Here is a 21,285-nt window from a genome sequence, read left to right as displayed (position 1 = left end):
TCGGTCAAAATTTAGATATAGCTTTCATATATATCTTCGTCCGATGTGCGTTTTATTGTGCACCAAACGTGTAATATCAGCCCGAATAAGTATGTCAAATTTGATCGAAATCGGTTCAAATATAGCTATAGCTCCCATATATATTGTTCATCCGATTTGTTATTTTTGTCCTCCGCAGCCGTAATATGCACTCTGTAACAACAATATTTGGGGAAAGATATTAAATACAGCTCAGAAATACCTTTGCTAAATTTTATCGAGATCGGTTCGCCTTTGGATATATCTCCCATATATAACTTCGTCCGATTTACTTTTTATTGTGCACCAAATGTCTAATATTTTCTCAAATGGGATGAAATTTGGAACTTACGACCGAATTGTGTCTAGAAGCTAGTATGTCAAATTTGGTGAAGATCGGTTCAGATATAGCTATAGCTCCCATATATATTGTTCATCCGATTTGTTACCCACAGCCATAATATGCACTCCGTAACAAAGATATTCAGGGAAATATATGAAATACAGCTCAGAAATATCTTTGCCAAATTTTATCAACATCGGTTCAGATTTGGATATAGCTCCCATATATATATCAAATTGGAAATACAAGTCCGAATTTAGTCGGCCCCGCCCGATTTTTAGAATTTTTTTACTGGTTAATTATGCACTATTTTGTGGAAATCGCTTTAAATTTAGATCTACACCCCAAATATTAGATCCCTCTATTTCCAAATTATAATTGCTCTAAAGCTGTATTAAGCATTCAAAAAAGTTTACAATTGGCACGAACCACTTCACATTAATTCCAAATATAAAAGTTTATTTGTAACAGGTAGCTTCATTAAATGTAGATAGAGGTGTAGTGTATCTTAAAATCGCCACGCCCGACTTTGGAACATTCATTACTGGTACGAATTGTGTTTTTGGCTTATATTTGAATATTTGAACCCTATAATAAATTAAAGATTTTTGGATTACATTTCATATAAATATTTTCACCCAAGAAACTCAATTTCTAATCTAAAGCAGATAAAAACGTTATTATATAACCCTCAAACTCTGTGTAATCATATTAACAGATCTAATGAAATTAACTTGATTTCTTAAAGATTTTTGTCGTGCGGAAAAAGGAATTGTTGTGATAATTGATTTCGCAGCTAAAGCACAGACATTGAAAATGACATTTGTTACACTCGTCTGAGTAGGTTTCACAGATGAACTATAGAAGTTAAGAAACAATAAAATACTGATTTCCGTTACGAAATTGCATAATTTTACCACCCTCAAAATCTGGTTGCCGACACTTTCGTTTTTTGCAAATATTGTAACATTGATTTCCCATTGAATAAGGGTTAGGCCTACCAAATGTGTTCAAGAAATAACCACACACACTTTCCCATTATGAACGCCCCAATTTTGATGTTACCCATGCGATGTAATTTCAATCATAGAACAGGGCCGCATTAAAAAGGCCACAAGATCGACCCAGTTGAAAATTATTTTGAAAGTTTCGGGTTTATGAATAATATATGTAATCCGCCTAACAGGATATATTTGATTTAACATTGCATATATTATTTTTTGAAACAATACATTTAAAACAAGAGTGCTACTGCCCTTCCTTCTACTGAAATATCTATATGCTATATCGGACCATATCTTCCTCCCTGATATAGAACTATAAGATTACGGAGACTTTGCTCAATTTGAAAGAAGTAAAATAGCACTTTAAAATAAAATCTGTGCAAAATGTCCCGTCGTGTGAATATTAGTCCCACAAAGAAGAGTAAGATTATTTAGGGCCTACCAATATTTTTATATAAATAACCTATTTTGGAATATTATATTTATTATACATTTTATAAACGTAAAATATGTACTAATTGTTTTTCTATAAACCCAGGCCCTTAACAGGACTTAACTCCGTCTCTGCATGGCACATTCTCTAACGTTCACATACGTATTTCTCAAACTGTATGTAATGAAATTAGTTATGGATGTATTTTTTTTTGTTAGGAAATAGTAGTTGATTTTTGACTCTTGAAGAGTGTTGTTGAGTTGCAAGTTGAAATATTCAAGACTTAAATGCTGTTGTTTCGGCACATGAATAAAAGCATGAAATGTGCGGGTGACAACGTATAGCAATGGGAATGACCGTGGTGAATTTGTAAAAAGCTTCAAGTTAAAAGTTCGTAGAAATTAGTGGAAAATCAGTTTAAGAAATATTTTTTAAATGCAGAATCCATTTATAACACTTTACTGTTTAAAAAAAAGTGCAACAAATTTGTATGATGGTTTGTTTAGTCACCACCATATGAAAAACGTTTTATTTTCAGGATATGACATTTTTATTGTTCGTGACGGAATATTGTCATATTGAAACCAATTTGACACAACAACATAATAGTGTGTATGCCATGGAACAAATATTCCAATATTTCAGATATACTAATATTTGGATTATTTAATGGATTCTTAACTTGTACATCAAAAGTAATATACTGATTTTTTAAACAACTTTAGCGAGTTTCGGTCGCCATTTCTCTCTCATGTCATGTGGAATACTTAAGCTTGAGACTTACGGCGTTATTCACTCAATAACATGTTCTGCAGTGCGTTTCGAGAGGTTCGAGTTACCTGTCCTAGTTATTTTCTTGTGTTTTTGGGCTTGTTTTGATCATAGTACTAGAAATCTACAAATTTTTACCTTGAGAGCTACTGTAAAGAAGTCAGACGTCCTTACATTTTCATTGTTTCTCACATCACATATAGACCTTTTCTCGAAAAGGAAAAATCTTTCCTTGATTGGCTTTTGCGGTATATATGTTAGTGTTTTGTTTCCGAATGGCTTCCGGGAAATTTTAATTATGAAACCTAATGAGTTGTTCTGAAATGCATTTTGAACACAAAAACAAAACAACTACAACAAAATATACAAAATGTTTAATGTGCAAAGTTTTCGCACACTCTGGAGCCACGAAATCCACGGACGACAATAAGTAGAAACCAGTAAAGAAAGTCCTAAAGTCGGGCGGGGCCGATTTTATGATACCCTACACCACTTTGCTAATTTAGTTGAGCTCCACATAACAATTAAAAGTTTTTATGGGAGAATTAAATCATACACCCTATGATTATACTTATAATTTAAAATTCAAAGGACTAAATATGCCGAAGCATTTGCATCTTTTAAATTCGGGCCTGTATTGCCCATTTGGTGCAAAATTAATTTGAAATCGGTTAAAAATGTATATGGGAGCTATATTCAAACCTGAACCGATCTCGATAAAATTTTTCTATATTCTATATTATATTTCTGAGCTGTATTTGATATATTTATTATATTTATATAAATATTTATATAAATCGGACAAAGTTATATATGGGAGATATATCCAAATCTGAGCCGATCTCGATAAAATTTAGCAAAGGTATTTCTGAGCTGCATTTGATATATTTCCTCAAATATTGTTGTTACAGAGTGCATATTACGGCTGTGGGTAACAAATACAACAAATCGGGTGAACAATATATATGGGAGCTATAGCTATATCTGCACCGATCTTCACCAAATTTGGCATACTACCTTCTAGATTCGGTCGTATGTGCCAAATTCCATCCCATTTGGGCAAATATTAGACGTTTGGTGCATAATTAAAGGTAAATCGGACGAAGTTATATATGGGAGCTATATCCAAATCTTAACCGATCCGGACAAAATTTAGCAAAGGTATTTCTGAGCTGCATTTGATATATTGTCCCAAATATTGTTGTTACAGAGTGCATATTACGGCTGCGGAGGACAAAAATAACAAATCGGATGAACAATATATATGGTAGCTATAGCTATATCTGAACCGATTTCGATCAACTTTGGCATACTTATTTTCAGGCCTAATTTGGTTGTATGTGCAAAATTCCATACAATTCGGGATGATATTACACGTTTGGTGCGCAATAAAAGGCAAATCGGACGAAGATATATGTGGGAGCTATATCTAAATTTTTACCGATTATCTCCAATTTCAATAGGGTTCGTCCTTGGGCCAAACAAATGTTATTTGGAAAATTTCATCTAAATCGGATAATAAATGCGACCTGCATTTTGTTCACAAGAATACATGGACAGACGAATGGACGGACGGACAGAAGGACTGACATGCATAAATCAGCTCAGAAAGTGATTCTATGCAAATCATCAAAAGGAACTATGGGTCTATCTCGTTTCCTTTTGCCTGTTACAAACAAATGCACAAAGACATAATACCCTGACCACCATGTGGTGTAGGGTATAATAAACAGGGATGCGATACACTTTGAATAACTACACGTCGGAGTGCAAAAATGTTACAGACAAATAGATATTAGGATGAAAAGCACCATCAACAAATGGCCCCAGTGGTATCCGTTTTCTCAAGCACAAGGGAACATGAAACGGAAATGAACTGGGTAAGAAGTATTACATTCCATCACACAAAATCGTGGGTATATCTTAACAACGTAACAACTTTCGTCTGTCTTCCGACTAAAATAAACAACATATTTAGCTAAAAAGACGCCAAATACCAAGCAAGCAATTTCTATTGTAGTTTCTTATTGTGTGGGTTAAATTGGCGAACAAGTGGTGTACGATACAAATAAATATTCATATTGTATTTATCCGGGTGAAGAAAAGGATTCTGAGCTATGAACATTCTCTCGCTATCAGAGTATGGGGAAAGACGATTTTGTTTGTATCAATGGCGCCTCTTGTTATTAAGGATGTTGTTCTATAATATAGATCTATATTGTGTTTCGTTGAGAATGATTTATGTTTGCTTGCTTACATGCAGTTTTACAACAAACAACTACAGGTCTCAGTGCTCATTTTGATATATGTTTTATTTTACGTTTATTACAAACAAGCTAAAATAATTGTATATAGAAATCGAATTAGGGATTCCGATTCTATATAATGATTTTATTTATCGATGAACGGTCAATTTTTCATCCGATATTTAAGATTTTATAAAATTCAAAAATCTTTTAATGGGTATATATTTTTAAGAAATTAACTAGTTTTGGAAAAAGGTAAAATATTGGATAAAAAATGTATATGCCAAGAATATATCACCACAATAATGCATTATATCGGGTTGTCGATTCGGCTCAATATGATATATACGATTTTTCGACATTTTTGATCTTTTGTGGGGAAGCTCCATGAAAGTGGGCTGGATATATTGCCCAATATTATGTTAATATATCAATGCACCAAGTGCGAACTATATTCGGTACTACCTTCGCTCAGTATGAAATATTTTACGCTCTTTGGAAATTTTTTGAATTTTTAAGGGAGAAGTAGAAGTAAATGGTTAGACTGAAAAATTCTATTTTAATATAACTAAGCCCTTCTTTTGGAGATTATCGCATAATATTTAGGGGTTGAAATGGACCAAAAACTGAAAATTTTCCTGATTTTGCAGTTGCTGTGCAGGTCGCTAGCTAGAAATTAGAGCTAGAAATTAGAGCTGGGCAGAAGCCTTCCAATTTTGATGGTAATCGGGTAATATTTAGTGGATAAGATAGACCATAGAATTGTGTTATATAAAAGTCAAATTTTCGACGAAATCGCAAATAGACGAAAAGGTCAATTCTGACCATTATTCTGATAATTCTGACCATAGTAAATATATCGGAATATATAGAGAAATATATACAATGTATATATATACAAAGGAAGGGGATGTTAGCTAGAATGCCTATATCTCCAGAATGGCTGGATCGATTTTGACAAATTTTGTCAATTCAGAATGCCCTCTTGGCATAAAAGTATAAAATCTGAAAAAATCGCATAAAAATAAGGCATAATGATGTTAATATAGATTTTGTAGTATTTTGTGACATTTTTTTATTTTTTCATTTTTTATCGCATGCGATTTTTTCAGTTTGACTTATAATATTGAAGTGTATATTTTGTAATATTTTTTCAGCTTACAACACATTTATACAGATTGCAATTATAGTCTGATTCTCACGAAAATTTTCATAAGGGTGGGGTTAGGCTCAGGAGGGCAAGGCCTAAAGATGTACGTAATATATTTAGGGGTTAAAATGGACCAACAACTAAAAATATTTAGGGGTTCAAATGAACCATAAACAGAAACATTTTCCTGATCACACAATTCAAACCAATCAACACGGAATTTTGCATAAGAATAGAGTTAAGGACAGGGAAGAATTTTAGCATTTTGGATGACCATTGGATTCTATTTAGCTGTAACATGGAGCACAACAAATAACAGCACGACGAAGTGCATAAATATTGGACAAATGTCCCTGGCCAAAATACTAATGGTAACATCGGGGTAGTGCTCCATGACATCATTTCAAAAGCAAAATCTTCCGAAATGGATTTGGACATAAAGGGGGTTCTAACATATTGTAGTGTTGTAGGGTATCACATGGTCGGCCCCGCGCGTCTATAGCCTTTGCTTACTTGTTTTCATAGTATTTTTATCACTATAATTTATATTAAAGAAATCTGGATTTGTTGATTATCATTATTCAATTAAATGTTTAAACACAGGAAAAGACATAGCCAGCTCAAAACTTGCTTAAAGATTCACACATTCCTGTGGTCGACTGCTCATCCTTACCAACTTTCACTTTCTAAAACACTAACGAAACCGAAAGGAAATGAACAGTTTTGTTAGTTTAAGGGTGCTTATATACACAGTGTCTACTTTTGATATAATTTATGACTCCCATAACAATGTGGTGTGGTTGGACAAAAGGAAATAACAAAAGGGGCAAAAGTGTAAGTGATACATGTCCAGCACGTATGTATATGTGTATATTGAATAATTTGGCCAAAGGAATGTTTTTGTGGGATTTATGGTTAGAACTTCATATCAACATGGCGACAGTCGAAGTATTTAGATAGTGCCAGTATGTTCCGAAAATGTCATTTATAATTCTTAAGCTACCAATGATGGTTGACAGTAAGTGGACATTTTCATTGTAGGAAGGCTTTGGTAAAAGTGTTTTGCCTTTTTTTTTTTTGCAGAACAATAATAATGTTGTCGACAAGTATTTAAGTTGTCAGTGTTGTAAAAGTGACAGTTGTATTTTAGAGCCTATAATATTTATCTTATATAAGTGTTCTAAAATGTTATTGTTGAATGTTTTAAAACGAAATACAATGGTTTTAAATGTGACGTGTGAAAAGTCCACAAGTTTCAAATTATCGGCAAGATATTTCAAAATATAACTAAGCCCTTTTTATTAGGTTTATTGTATAAAACAAGTAAAAAAGCTGTAAGATCGGCCGGGCCGAACTTTGAATACCCTCCACCATTTGGTACAAATTTAACAATTTTCAAAAAAAAAAAAAAATAAAATAAAATAAAATCCCTTAAAAATATGTTAAAATCTTGAAAATACCTAATGTATCCGTGTATTAGAGTCTATACGACGATGTGGACCTGCATAGGCAACTTTTGTCACAAGCTATTACAATATTCAAATTCGAAACTTGAAAAAAAATCTGTTTAGAATGCACAGGCAATTTTCTGACATAGGCAGTAATATCGAACTTCGCAAACTTCAAATGCGAAATTTTGAACAATTCCGGTAAATAATGTCGCTAAAATCATCAAAATACCGTATATCGGGGGGTATAGTTATATGGGGCCTATATGAAAACGTGGACTTGCACAGACAATTTTACGTCATAGGCTGTAGTATTCATTACGAACTTCAAATGCGAAATTTGAAACAATTCCGGTAAATAATGTCGCTAAAATCATGAAAATACCGCAGATCGGGTGGTACCGTTATATGGGGTCTATACGAAGGCGTGGACCTGCATACACAACTTTCTGTGATAGGCTGTAGCATCCATTATGAACTTCAAATGCAAAATGTGAAACAGTTCCGGTAAATAATGCCGCTAAAATCATCAAAATACCGCATATCGGGAGGTACCGTTATATGGGGGCTATACGAAGACGTGGACCTACATGGCCCATTTTCAATACCAAAAGTCCTGCAGACATAGTACACATTTGAGTAAAATTTTATCAACCTACTTCATTTCGTTCGGAAGCTAGAGTGATTTCCACAGACGGACAGACGGATAGACTGACGGACATTGATAAATCGACAAAGAATTTTATGCTGATCAAGAATACATATACTTAGTGGGGTCTAAAATGTATATTTCGAGGTGTTACAAACGGAATGACAAACTTAATATACCCTTTATTCTATGGTGGAGGGTATAAAAATACGATTGAGTTTGTGCCACATCTATAACTTAAAAGTAAACAATAATGCATCAAAGGAGCTTCAGTCTCAATGAACACAATCTGTGTTGTATTAGTTTAAATTATTATACCCTACGCCACATAGTGGTAAGGGTATTATGTCTTTGTGCATTTGTTTGTAACATAGTTACTTTTGAGAACCTTCATAGAATCACTTTCTGAGTCGATTTATGCATGTCAGTCTGTCTGTCCGTCCGTCCGTCCGTCCGTCTGTCCATGTATTCTTGTGAACAAAATGCAGGTCGCATTTATTATCCGATTGAGATGAAATTTTCCAAACAATATTTTTTTGGCCCAAGGACGAACCCTATTGAAATTGGTGAGAATCGGATCAAATTTAGATATAGCTCCCATATATATCTTCATCCGATTTCGGGTTAAATGTGCTCCAAATGTCCACTATCAGTCCAAATTACCTGAATTTTGGCACACCCAACCGAGTTCGGCCTAGAAGCAAGTATATCAAATTTGGAGAAAATCGGTTCAGATATAGCTATAGCTCCCATATATATCTTTCATCCGATTTGATCTTTAAGTCCCGCACATTCCTACTATGCACTCCACAACCGTGATATTTGGTACCAGGTATTAGATGGAGCACAGCAATAGCTGTTTTAAATTTTATCGAAATCGGTTCAGATTTGGATATAGCTCCCATATATATCTTCATCCGATTTCGGGTTAATTGACCACCAAACGGCCAATATCAGCCCAAATGGCCCGAATTTTGGCACATGTGACCGAGATTAGCCTTAAAGCAAATACAACAAATTTGGAGAAAATCGGTTCAGAAACAGCTATAGCTCCCATATATATGTTTTATCCGATTTGGTGTTTAAGCCTCTCACATTCGTAATATACACTCCACAAGAATGATATTTGGTACCAGATATGAGACACAGCCCAGAAATAGCTGTTTGTAATTTTATCGAAATCGGTTCAGATTTGGATATAGCTCCCATATATATCTTCATCCGATTTCGGGTTAATTGACCACCAAACGGCCTATATCAGCCCAAATGGCCCGAATTTTGGCACATGTGACCGAGATTAGCCTTAAAGCAAATACAACAAATTTGGAGAAAATCGGTTCAGAAACAGCTATAGCTCCCATATATATGTTTTATCCGATTTGGTGTTTAAGCCTCTCACATTCGTAATATTCACTCCACAAGAATGATATTTGGTACCAGATATAAGATACAGCCCAGAAATAGCTGTTTGTAATTTTATCGAAATCGGTTCAGATTTGGATATAGCTCCCATATATATCTTCATCCGATTTCGGGTTAATTGTGCACCAAATGGCCGATATAAGTCCAAATGGACTGAATTCTAGTACATCGGACCAAATTCAGCCTAGAAGCAAGTATATCAAATTTAGTGAAAATCGGTTCAGATATAGATATAGCAACCATATATATGTTTCATCCGATTTAGTGTTTTAGTCCCATACATTCGTAATATTCACTCCACAACCGTGATATTTTGTATTAGATGGAGCACAGGAATAGCTGTTTTAAATGTTATCGAAATCGGTTCAGATTTGGATATAGCTCCCATATATATCTTCATCCGATTTCGGGTTAAATATGCACTAAATGGTCAATATCAGCCCAAATCACCTGAATTTTCGTACATAAGACCGAATTCAGTCTAGAAGCTAATACGTAAAATTTGGAGAATAATTATAACAATATTTTAATTTGCACAAGAGCTGGTGTGAAGATGGGATATATCGGCCCACCCCTTCTGGTACCTCCCCAAAAGGGGTCAACATTTTGAATAACTACGAATCTCATAAAGCGCGCAATGAGAATCCGATTATTTTCAATCTTGGCACATTCCAATATTTCTTTTAAGACATAAACAGGTGTGAAGATGGAATATGGAATATAATGGGTCAAAATTTTGAATAGTCAAAATGTAATAAATAAATGCGAAATAAGCAACCAATTAAATTCGAATTTCACACATTCTAATATTTCTGCTATCATAAGATATGCTGTGAATATGAAATATATAGATCCAATACTTGTGGTATCTCCCCCACTATGGGTCAAGATTTTGAACAACTAGTACGCTAATAAATGCGAAGTAAGCATCTGATTTCCTTGAAATTTTACACATCCAAATATGTCTATTACCAGAAGATCTTAAGATAATTCTTTTAAAGGAATATGATAGATATCTGCCCACCCCTTCTGGTTCTGGTAAATTTTGATTAAAAATTGTTTGTATAAAGTTGAAAATAAATTTTAAATTTTTCTTAATTTTCTTTTCCATTTTCAAAAAATTACTACATATCTCATGTAAGGGCGAATAAAGTAGTCGATATAGAAAAATGTGGCACATTTATATCAGACTTATGTCAGGTACGAAATGCACAACATTGGTCCACTGCTTTGAAACCTCCCCCATAAAGGGTCAACACTTTGAATAATAATAACGCAAGAAAAAACATATTTAAAAAAACGAACAGAGGCAAATCCGATAGATACTTTTTAACTAATTTTGATTAGACTTTTAACTCAAAATTTTAAATTCGAACTTAAGAAATTAAATTTCAACAAAATATTTGATAGCTTTGAATTTTTAGAATAGCAGACAATCATCTATATCTATAAAAGAGGAAAATGTTTGTATGTTTGTAATTTATGGACTCGAAAACCGCTAAACAGATTTTCCTGAAAATTTCCAAGTATACTGCAACATCGCCTGAAAGTAACATAGGCTATATAAATTTATGAAATTCCACTTGGATCTGGAGATATAGCATCAGAATCGGAGGTACCTCAAAAAAATCTATTTTTTATATGCACATATCAATTGATAGGTTACAGATACAGTCTCCAAATTTGGAATGCGTAACGGAATATGAAGCAAAAATAAATTTGCCAAATTATATTGAAATCGGTTCAGATTTGGATATAGCTCCCATATATATATTTTCGGACGATTTCATATATTTGATACACCAAACACGATATATATGTCCGATTCCAATGAAATTCGGTACGAGTGCCCAAATTTGGTTCACAAATGAATTTTTGAAATTATATTGAAATCGGTTCAGATTTGGATATAGCTCCCATATATATTTTCGGCCGATTTCATGTATTTGATGCACAAAACACGATATGTATGTCCGAGGTCAATGAAATTCGGTATGAGTGACTAAATTTGGTACAAAAATAAATTTGTCAAATTATATTAAAATCGATTCAGATTTGGATATAGCTCCCATATATATTTTCGGCCGATTTCATGTATTTGATGCACAAAACACGATATGTATGTCCGAGTTCAATGAAATTCGGTATGAGTGACTAAATTTGGTACAAAAATAAATTTGTCAAATTATATTAAAATCGATTCAGATTTGGATATAGCTCCCATATATATTTTCGGCCGATTTTACATGTTTGATGCACCCAACGCGATGTGTACGTCCAATTCCAAAGAAATTCGGACAGAAGGAAGAAATCTGGTACCAAAAAAATAAAATTGCCAAATTATATTGAAATCGGTTGAGGTTTCAGAATAGCTACCATATATATACTTCAGCCGATTTCATATATGTTATGCATCAAATACGATATATATAACCGATTCCAATGAAATTCAGTATGTGTGGCGGAATTTGGTTACAATAATTAATTTGACAAATTAATTAGGAATCGGTTAAGATTTAGATATATATATCCAAATACATACTTTCGGTCGATTTCACGTATTTGACGCACTAATTTCAATGAAATTCAGAAGGTGTGACGGAATTTGTAGTAAAAGTAAATTTTGTCAAATAACATTGAAATCGGTTCAGATTGGGATACGATTTTATTAAGAAGCGTTGACCCACAACGCCTTTACGATGGTATTAGGCTAACATTATAAAACTACACAACAATTAAATTGAGGATACGATTATTACGGGGAAGTATGTTGCTACCACGAATTCTCTAATTGCAACAGAAATGCCACCCAACTTCTAAAGATTGCAGTTTCCTGCACGCTTGGCATTTGCTATGAAATTAATAAATCCGAAGGACAAACCCTTTGTATATGCGGAAAAATTTGGCATGTTCTTGCTTTTCTCATGGTCAGCTGTTCCTGTCATGTTCACGCGTTGGTAGACCGAGCTATTTGTTTATTTACGCATTACAGTATTACGTTTTTTTTTATTTTTTGAAATTGTTTTATTTTTTTTGAGCTAACATATATTTGTTTATGAAATTTTGAAGGCATATAATTTCAAACTTTTCATACACAATGTTTGATTTCATGTGTTACAATGCTATCGCCTAACAAATAAGGAAAACTAACAAATCGGATAAACTTATGATAAAAGTTGAAACTTGGTCGCTTGGAAAAATCGGTACAATGAAGACGTGCAGACAGAAGGCAGAAGAAAAGTAACGCATCATAAATTATGAGCCATTTGTCACTGGATTACGTGGCCATCCCTCATACACAGACAAAGAAAAAACTGGGGAATTCGAAGATACAATGCCAAAAAATACTTCCTGAAACTCCGCCCTCTATAATCACAACGAAGAAATAAAAAAATTATTGGCAAAGGAAATAGAGAAATATATATTGGGCAAACAACACATGTGTCTTGCCAAACTAATAGCAATTGTGTGTGTGTTTGAAAGACGCTCTCACACCACTTAAAATTTTCTACGCACAGTGGACAAAAGACTAATTCTTTATGATTAAATTTATTATTAGATTTATTAATTTTATACCCTCCACCATACTATGGAGGGTATATTAACTTTGTCTTTACGTTTGTAACTCCTCGAAATACTCATGTCAGACCCAACAAAGTATATATATATTCTTGATCAGGGTAAAATTCTAAGTCGATTTAGCCATGTCCGTCCGTCTGTCTGTCTGTTGTAATCACGCTATCTTTCGAACAAATTGAGATAGAAGGCTAAAATTTTGCACACGTGTTTATTTTTCCAGTAGGCAGGCTAAGTTCGTAAATGGGCCATGTAGGTCCACGTTTTCATATAGCCCCCATATAACGTACCTCCCGATATTTGGTATTTTCATGATTTTAGCCACATTATTCACGGGAATTGTTTCAACTTTTGTATTTGAAGTTCGAAATGATACTACAGCCTATGACAGAAAATTATCTGGGTAGGTCCACGTCTTCGTATAGCCCCCATATAACGGTGCCTCCCGATATTCGGTATTTTGATGATTTTAGCGAAATTCAAATTTAGCATTATTATTTTAAATTTAGTATTTGAGATTCGTAATGGATACTACAGCCTAATACTGAAAATTGTCTGTGCAGGTCCAGGTCTTCGTATAGCCCCCATATAACGGTACTCAAAACGGTACTTGGTACCCAAAATTCGGTATTTTGATGATTTTAGCGTCATTATTCACCGGAATTGTTTCAAATTACGTATTTAGAGTTCGTAATGGGAAATATAGTCTGTGACAGAAAATTGACTATTTCCAGGTCTTCGTATAGGCCCTATATATCAGTACCTCCCTATATTCGGTATTTTGAGTTTAGGTACAATACCCATCGAAATTGTTTGAGATATCGTATTTGACGTTAGTAAGGGATGCTATAGCCTGTGACAGAAAATTGTCTATGCTGGTCCAGGTCTTCGCACAGCTCCGATATAACGGTACCTCCCTATATATGATATTTTCATGATTTTAGCTACATTATTCTCCGTTTATTTCAAGTTTCGAATTTGAATATGGCAATGGCTAATGGCAAAAGCCTATGTAGGTCCACCACGTATAGATCCCAATATAACGGCTATATTCGGTATTTTTAAAATTTTAACAGAATTTTTTGAAAATTTCCAACTTCGTTCCAAATGGTGGAGGGTATTCAAAGTTCGGCCCGGCCGAATTTATTGCTTTTTAACTTGTTTTTCCTTTGGGTTTTTATTTTTCCTGTGAAAAGCATTTACTAGATACGAATATCTTTTAAAAGTATACATAATTTGGAAATTAATATTGGAGCAGTATCAGAGATTAATTTGTAGAATCTGTGAGAATTATTTTAAAAGGACTTTAATCACCATTTTATAAGAAATTTTGTTGAAGGTCTATGTGGTCTCTAATTTTAGATTCACGACGACGACTTATAATGAATACTTTTTAAGTCCCAACTATTATCCTGGATTTATGAGGATTGAGGACGAGAATTCTTCCCTGTCATTAACCCTCTTCTCAGGCGTGTCGTGGTTCAATTGAACCCCTAAATATTTTGCGATCATCTCCAAAAGCAAGAGGCCCCTCTGTATCTTTAAATTTAGACTCATCTATATGATTTGCGTGTCTACGATATTTGGCTATATACGTCACACAGAAGTAGTGGTCCATTTTACTCGCTGTCCTATACTCTAGCTTCGTGTGAGATTTCGTGTCCTTTGGTTTCTATTTGTGACCTTTATAGCGGCTGCAAAATCAGGAACATTTTTAGTTGTTGGTCCATTTCAACCCCCAAATATATTACGGACATCTTTAAAACCAATAGGCCTAGCCCTTTTCAGCCTTATCTTACTCTTGTGAAAATTTTTGTGAGTATAGGACGATAATTGCAATCTGTATATAATAACCCCAACCTGTGTTGTAAGGTGAAAAAATATTACAAAAGTCAAATTGAAAAAATCGCATGCGATAACATATATTAAAATATAAAAAAAGGTCACAAAATATTACAAAACCTATATTAACATCATTATAGACTTATTTTTTTTTGCGATTTTTTTAGATTTTATGCTCTTATGCCAAGGGGGCTTTCTGAATTTACAACATTCTTGAGATATAAGCATTATACCTAACATCCCCTTCCTTTGTATATTCACATTGTATATATTTCGCTATATATATCCGATATATTAACTATCGGCATCGAAGTAACGGTCAGAATTGACCTGTTCGTCTGTTTGTGATTTCGTCGGGATTAAAAATATTCGCGGTTTAATGGAAAATATGACTTTTATTTAACACAAATGTTATGGTCTATTTCACCCACTAAATATTACCCGCGTTGATTGGTCTATAATTGCGACCTGTAGAGCAACTACAAAATCAGGATTTTTTCAGTTTTTGAACCATTTCAACCCCTAAATATTATGCGATCATCTTCAAAAGAAATAGGGTTCTATTCTGGCCCAAACCCAACCTCCATTCTAAATTTCGTGAAGATCGGTCCATAATTGCGACCTGTAGAGTGATTACAAATTAACATGGACAGACGGACAGACGGACGGATGGACATACATAGCTAGATCGACTCAGCTCGGCGAGATAGAAAGATCCATATATACTTTCCCAAGTGGGAAATCAATATTTCGAGGTGTTACATAATTTTTGGCCCAATCACACTTATAATACCCCCAACACATAGTGTTGTAGGGTATAAAGATCAATTTAATACTAGGAAGTTAAAAACACAACTACTTCTCCAACTAGAAAATTATTGGATTAGAGTATGTTCATGGCGAGAATTCGAGACTCATATCTTTCCATTTTACACTCGCCGTTCAAACTTACCCACTGTAATACACTTCACGGTCTTTATCCATTTATTCTTATAGCAGATCTTTGTCGAAAGGAAGCAAAAGGAGAACAATCCTACATAATTGATGTATAATTTTATATTTTTGTATTTGGAGGTTGATTTTTCAATCTTTTCTTTTGAAGCAACAACAAAAGTGGATTTCTTTTGCTTACATGTCCGTTGGCAAATGTAATAGTTGGTGGCAACAAATTTACACCAGCTGCGACCCTTGACAAGATTGAAACCCAAAAATAAAAAAAACATCGAATTCTCCCCTTACCAAGAACTTAACCCTCATGTGTCCCATTTGAAACCTTTTCTTCATCAATGCTACACCCGCCTTATCCTATGATATAATCAGCTTAACATCAACAACCAAATGTTACCCTTGGACATATGAAGGAAAGCCAGAAAATTTCTTTCCTCGATAATCTATTTTGGGATGTCAAAATACTGCTTTTTGGACAGATGAAAAATAATTTGTTTAATTTGCTGATTTGATTTTTTGGAATGTATTTACATGGGAAGGTTGAGTGCGTAGTATTAGAAAATGAATCTTAATAAATCCCAGTAAAAAGGCAAATCTCGGCACGGTACTTGAAAGTTCGTAAATTTTATAACAAAGCCAGGAAGATTAAAAGTTGTCCTGGTTAGGATGTTTACAAGGTGATTTAAGATTTTTTTCTTTGACTATGGAAAATATTTGGGTTGTGTCTCGATAATTCTATGAAATAAGATCACCTAGGCCAAATGTGGTTTGAAGAAACCTGAAGACACCTCCGGTATAGACTTCGACTGTCTTGTATAGGGTGCCTCGCAATCGAAATTTAACAGCGGAAGATAAAAATCTTTAACACCATTTAAATTTCGTAAACCCCATGTTGCAATATTAGAACCGATATCAAAGGCCTCTTTAATTAGCCCTTGTCAACGGACTATCCTATATCTTAAGTTTGCACACAATTAAAGCGTTTTTCATCTAGAAATTCATACTAGAGAGTAATTTAAATATTTCTCACTGTCCAATCAGTAATAGATTAGCCATGGTAAGTGTTGAATCCAGTGTTATTTATGGTCATTAACGTTATTTATCGACATATAAATTGCCATCTTGTGCCAAAGAACTGGGATTTTCATATTGTAGGGTAAGTGTTCCAGTAGTCGGCACTTTTAGGATTTTCGATTTTTCAATCTTTCAACATTCTGAGTGAAACCTTTTAATTGCTAAAAAATAAAGTTTTTCAGATTCTAAATTTTGCTTAGTTTTCGAGATAATGAAGAAAAATTGAATTAGTTTTTATTAAATTGGCCAAGTTTGCAATGTTACTAAAATAGTAGTTTTTTGCCAGTAGCCGGCACCATTTTCCAATGTTCGGCATGTCTATTTGCCAGTAGTCGGCATATGGTATTTCAGTAAAAAAATATAATTTTGTATATTTATACCCTACAACACTATGTGTTGGGGGTATGATAAGTTTGATTGGGCCAAAAATTATGTAACACCTCGAAACATTGGCTTGACACATAGGAAAGTATATATGGATCTTCCTATCTCGCCGAGCTGAGTCGATCTAGCTATGTATGTCCGTCCGCCCGTCTGTCCATGTTAATTTGTAATCACTCTACAGGTCGCAATTATAGCCCGATCTTCACGAAATTTAGTATGGAGGTTGGGTTTACGTCAGAATAGAATGATCGATTTGGAGATGAGATGATCGGATGATATCTAGGGGTTGAAATGGACCAAAAACTGAAAAATTTCCTGATTTTGCAGTTACTCTACAGGTCGCAATTATAGACCAATCGAAGCGGAATTTAGCCTGGGGCTAGAGCTTAGGGCTGGGCAGAAGCCTTCCAAATTTGATGGTCATCGGGTAATTTTTAGTGGGTAAAATAGACCATAACATTTGTGTTAAATAAAAGTCAAATTTTCCATCAAACCGCGAATATTTTTAATTCCGGCGAAATCACAAATAACCGAACAGGTCAATTCTGACCGTTACGTAGATGCCGATAGTAAAAATATCGGATATATATAGCGAAATATATACAATGTATATATACAAAGGAAGGGGATGTTTGCTAGAATGCTTATATCTCAAGAATGACTGGACCGATTTTGACAAATTTTGTTAATTCAGAATGCCCTCTTGGCATAAAAGTATAAAATGTAAAAAAAATTCATAAAAATATTCCAGTAATGATGTTAATATAGATTTTGGAGTATTTTGTGACATTTTTTTTAGTTTTTCATATTTTTTTATCGCATGCGATTTTTTAAATTTGACTTAATATTGAATTGTACATTTTGTAATATTTTTTCACCTTACAACACAGGTTAGTGTTATTAATACATATTGTAATTATCGTCCCATTCTCACGAATCTTTTCATAAGGGTAGGGTTAGTCTCAGAAGGGCAATGTTTTTAGAGGTATTTCCATTCTACCGAAACGCTGAAAATAACTTAAAGGCGAAATCCAAAATACACAATAGGCGAACTTTTCTTAATGCAGATTTCGTTGACGAATATAGCCAAAAATTGTAGACAAGCAAATCATATAGACGAGTCTAAATTTGGAAATACGGAGGGGCCTCTTGCATTTATAGATTGTCACAAGATATTTAGGGGTCAAATAAACCAAAAACACAATAATATTCCTGATTACACAATTGAAACCAATCGACAAGATGTTTTTCCTGATAAGAGAATTAGGATCATCGAAGATGGATTTGGACATTAGGGGGCTTCTAACATAGTGTAGTGTTGTAGGGTATCACATGGTCGGCCTCGCTCGGCTATAGCCTTTGCTTACTTGTTCCATTTGTAGTTGTTGGATAAATATTATAATTCAAAACACCATTCATTTAAAGTATTTTGCTATCCTATCTCTATTTCTTAGATTGATCTTTATATGGGGCTATACCAAAGCGTGGACAATGTTTCTCCACACGAACCATGATGACCTACAAATACCAATTCTCAGACAAATCCGTGAAAAAATCTGACAAAAATCATCAAAATACCGAATATCGGGAGGTACCATTAAATAGGGACTATACCAAAACGGGGAGTGATATATCCATGTTGTATAATGCTCCACTAAAAAAAATGTTACTTTGAATTACTGAAAACCTAGTTTTACTTCGACAAAAGTCATCTATATTTCAAAATTACGACTTGAATACCACGAGTCACCAACCAATGCCATTTAATAATTTTTCCCAATTTTAGTTGGCATTTCTAAAAATATGACTGAGTCTTACCTACTATACCTATGAACCAATTTCACAAGTCTTTCCTTACACGCATTTCTAAGAATTCCAAATTTGTCTGTTCCCTAAAAAGTAATTTAGTACCTTTTTAGCACTTTGCGCGCTCTTAAACTACAAATTTCGATTTTCTATATCACAAATCGTATCAATGTAAATATATTGTAAAATATTCCATATCCCTTAATTGAATGTAAAAAGAAAGATAATTTCAAAACTAATACTGATGATACTTTGCTTAAAATTAAGCACGAATATGCATTTCATACCAAACTGTTAAGTTCTTCACGACATCGGTCCTTTTTTCGTTGTTTTCCCCATTTTAGACAACCAACAGAAGATAAATATTTTAGCAAATCATTTCGGTAATATATTGGAAAGTTCCAATTCATTTAACTTTCTTCTTCTCGAAGAAGAACAGGAAGTTTACTAATTACCCGCATATATTTGTGAAAATATTTACCTCAAATCATCATGACTTTCCGTATGCAGTCAGAATTCGTGTAATCGTATTCCATTATTCATGTTTCACATTACACATTTCAAACGAAATTTTAATTTTTTTTACATGAAAATCACTCATTAAAAATGTTCCGGTAGTACTTGCTGAAATAAATCCCATACCAAGGAGATGTCTGGTATTCGCTCAGTGAAAGTATTTGAAACATCACTCATCATTGCGCCAAAGTGTGTTTGACAGGAATTGGTCATATCTTTCTGCGATTTTTAGTCAAAAGAAGTCTTTTGACAACATTCCGATTTCTGATATTCCTTGTTGTTGGTATTATGACTTCGTGATTCTTTTCTGGTCTTTGTTGTCTGCTGTTTTAAGAGATCTTATCACGAATTAATTATTAATTTTGTTGTCTAAAACGACAATCAAATAAGTCATATTTACTTGTGGTATGAAACGACATTAGGGTTACTTCTGTTGTTATTTCCATTGTTACCAACACTCCCAGACAACATTTTCATATCTACAATATCCTTTTTACATTCAAATACTTCAGCTGTGAATTACATTTTCACGGTTTGAGTTTCTGCTTCAGTCAAGATTTTGCTTAGCACCATGTAATTTAGCTAATAGAAATTTATTGTTGTGTTTGTTTTGAAGTAAAGCAAGTCGTTTATATGTGAGTTCATTAAGAGGGGAAAATAACAATAATAATAATAACATGTTAAACAAGTAAGAAACACGTTCATTGGTCTACAACTGCGACCGGTAGAGCAACTGAAAAATCAGGAAAAGCAATAGACTTATATTCTGACCATAACCCCACCTCTATTTAAAATTTCGTGAGGATCGGGCCATAATTGCGACCTGTAGAGTGATTACAAATTAACATGGACAGACGGACGGACGGACATACATAGCTAGATCCAAAAATATTATTATTGGGAAAATTTCAATTAGATTAAAGCAATTTCAGTACTTGAGTGGGAAGTTCCAGCTGTAGAGTTTTCCGTGGATAACATCTATATTTCTGAATCCGGGTCGAAGTTTTAATACCCTCTACCTTAGGGTAAAGGTAACATTAGAACCCATTAGACCCACAAATACCAATTTTTAGACATATTCGTAGGAAAATGTGGCAAAAACCATCAAAATACCGAATATCGGGAGGTATCGTTATATGGGAGCTATACCAAAACGTGGACCTATACATACAATGTTTCGTCACCGGAGCTATAACCAATTATGACCAACAAATACTAAATTTAAGACAAATCCTCGAAAAATGTGCCAAAAACTATCAATATACCGAGGGGGGTACCGTTATATGGGTGCTATACGATATCGTGGACCGATATAGTCCATCTTTGAACTTGACCTACCTGCAGGCAAAAGACAGATCTGTGTAAAATTTTAGCTTCCTATCTTTATTCGTTTTGACTGTAGCGTGATTAAAACAGACGGACAGACGGCTGAATTTTACGCTGATCAAGAATATATTTGTTGGGTCTAAAATTATTATTCCGATGAGTTACAAACGGAATGACGAACTTAATGTACTCTCCATACTATGTATGGTGGAGGGTATAAAAATAATGTTTAATCTAATTTTCCTAGCCTGTATGTTCGAATTTTCTATGTCTCTATAATTTGTTTAATCGTTAGAAATCCGATAAGCCCCTAAGATATGTTCTTAAAA

This window comes from Musca domestica, unplaced genomic scaffold (genome assembly GCF_030504385.1).
Source record: "Musca domestica strain aabys unplaced genomic scaffold, Musca_domestica.polishedcontigs.V.1.1 3, whole genome shotgun sequence".
NCBI classification, from domain to species: Eukaryota; Metazoa; Arthropoda; class Insecta; order Diptera; family Muscidae; genus Musca; species Musca domestica.
This window is presented reverse-complemented; position numbering follows the sequence as displayed.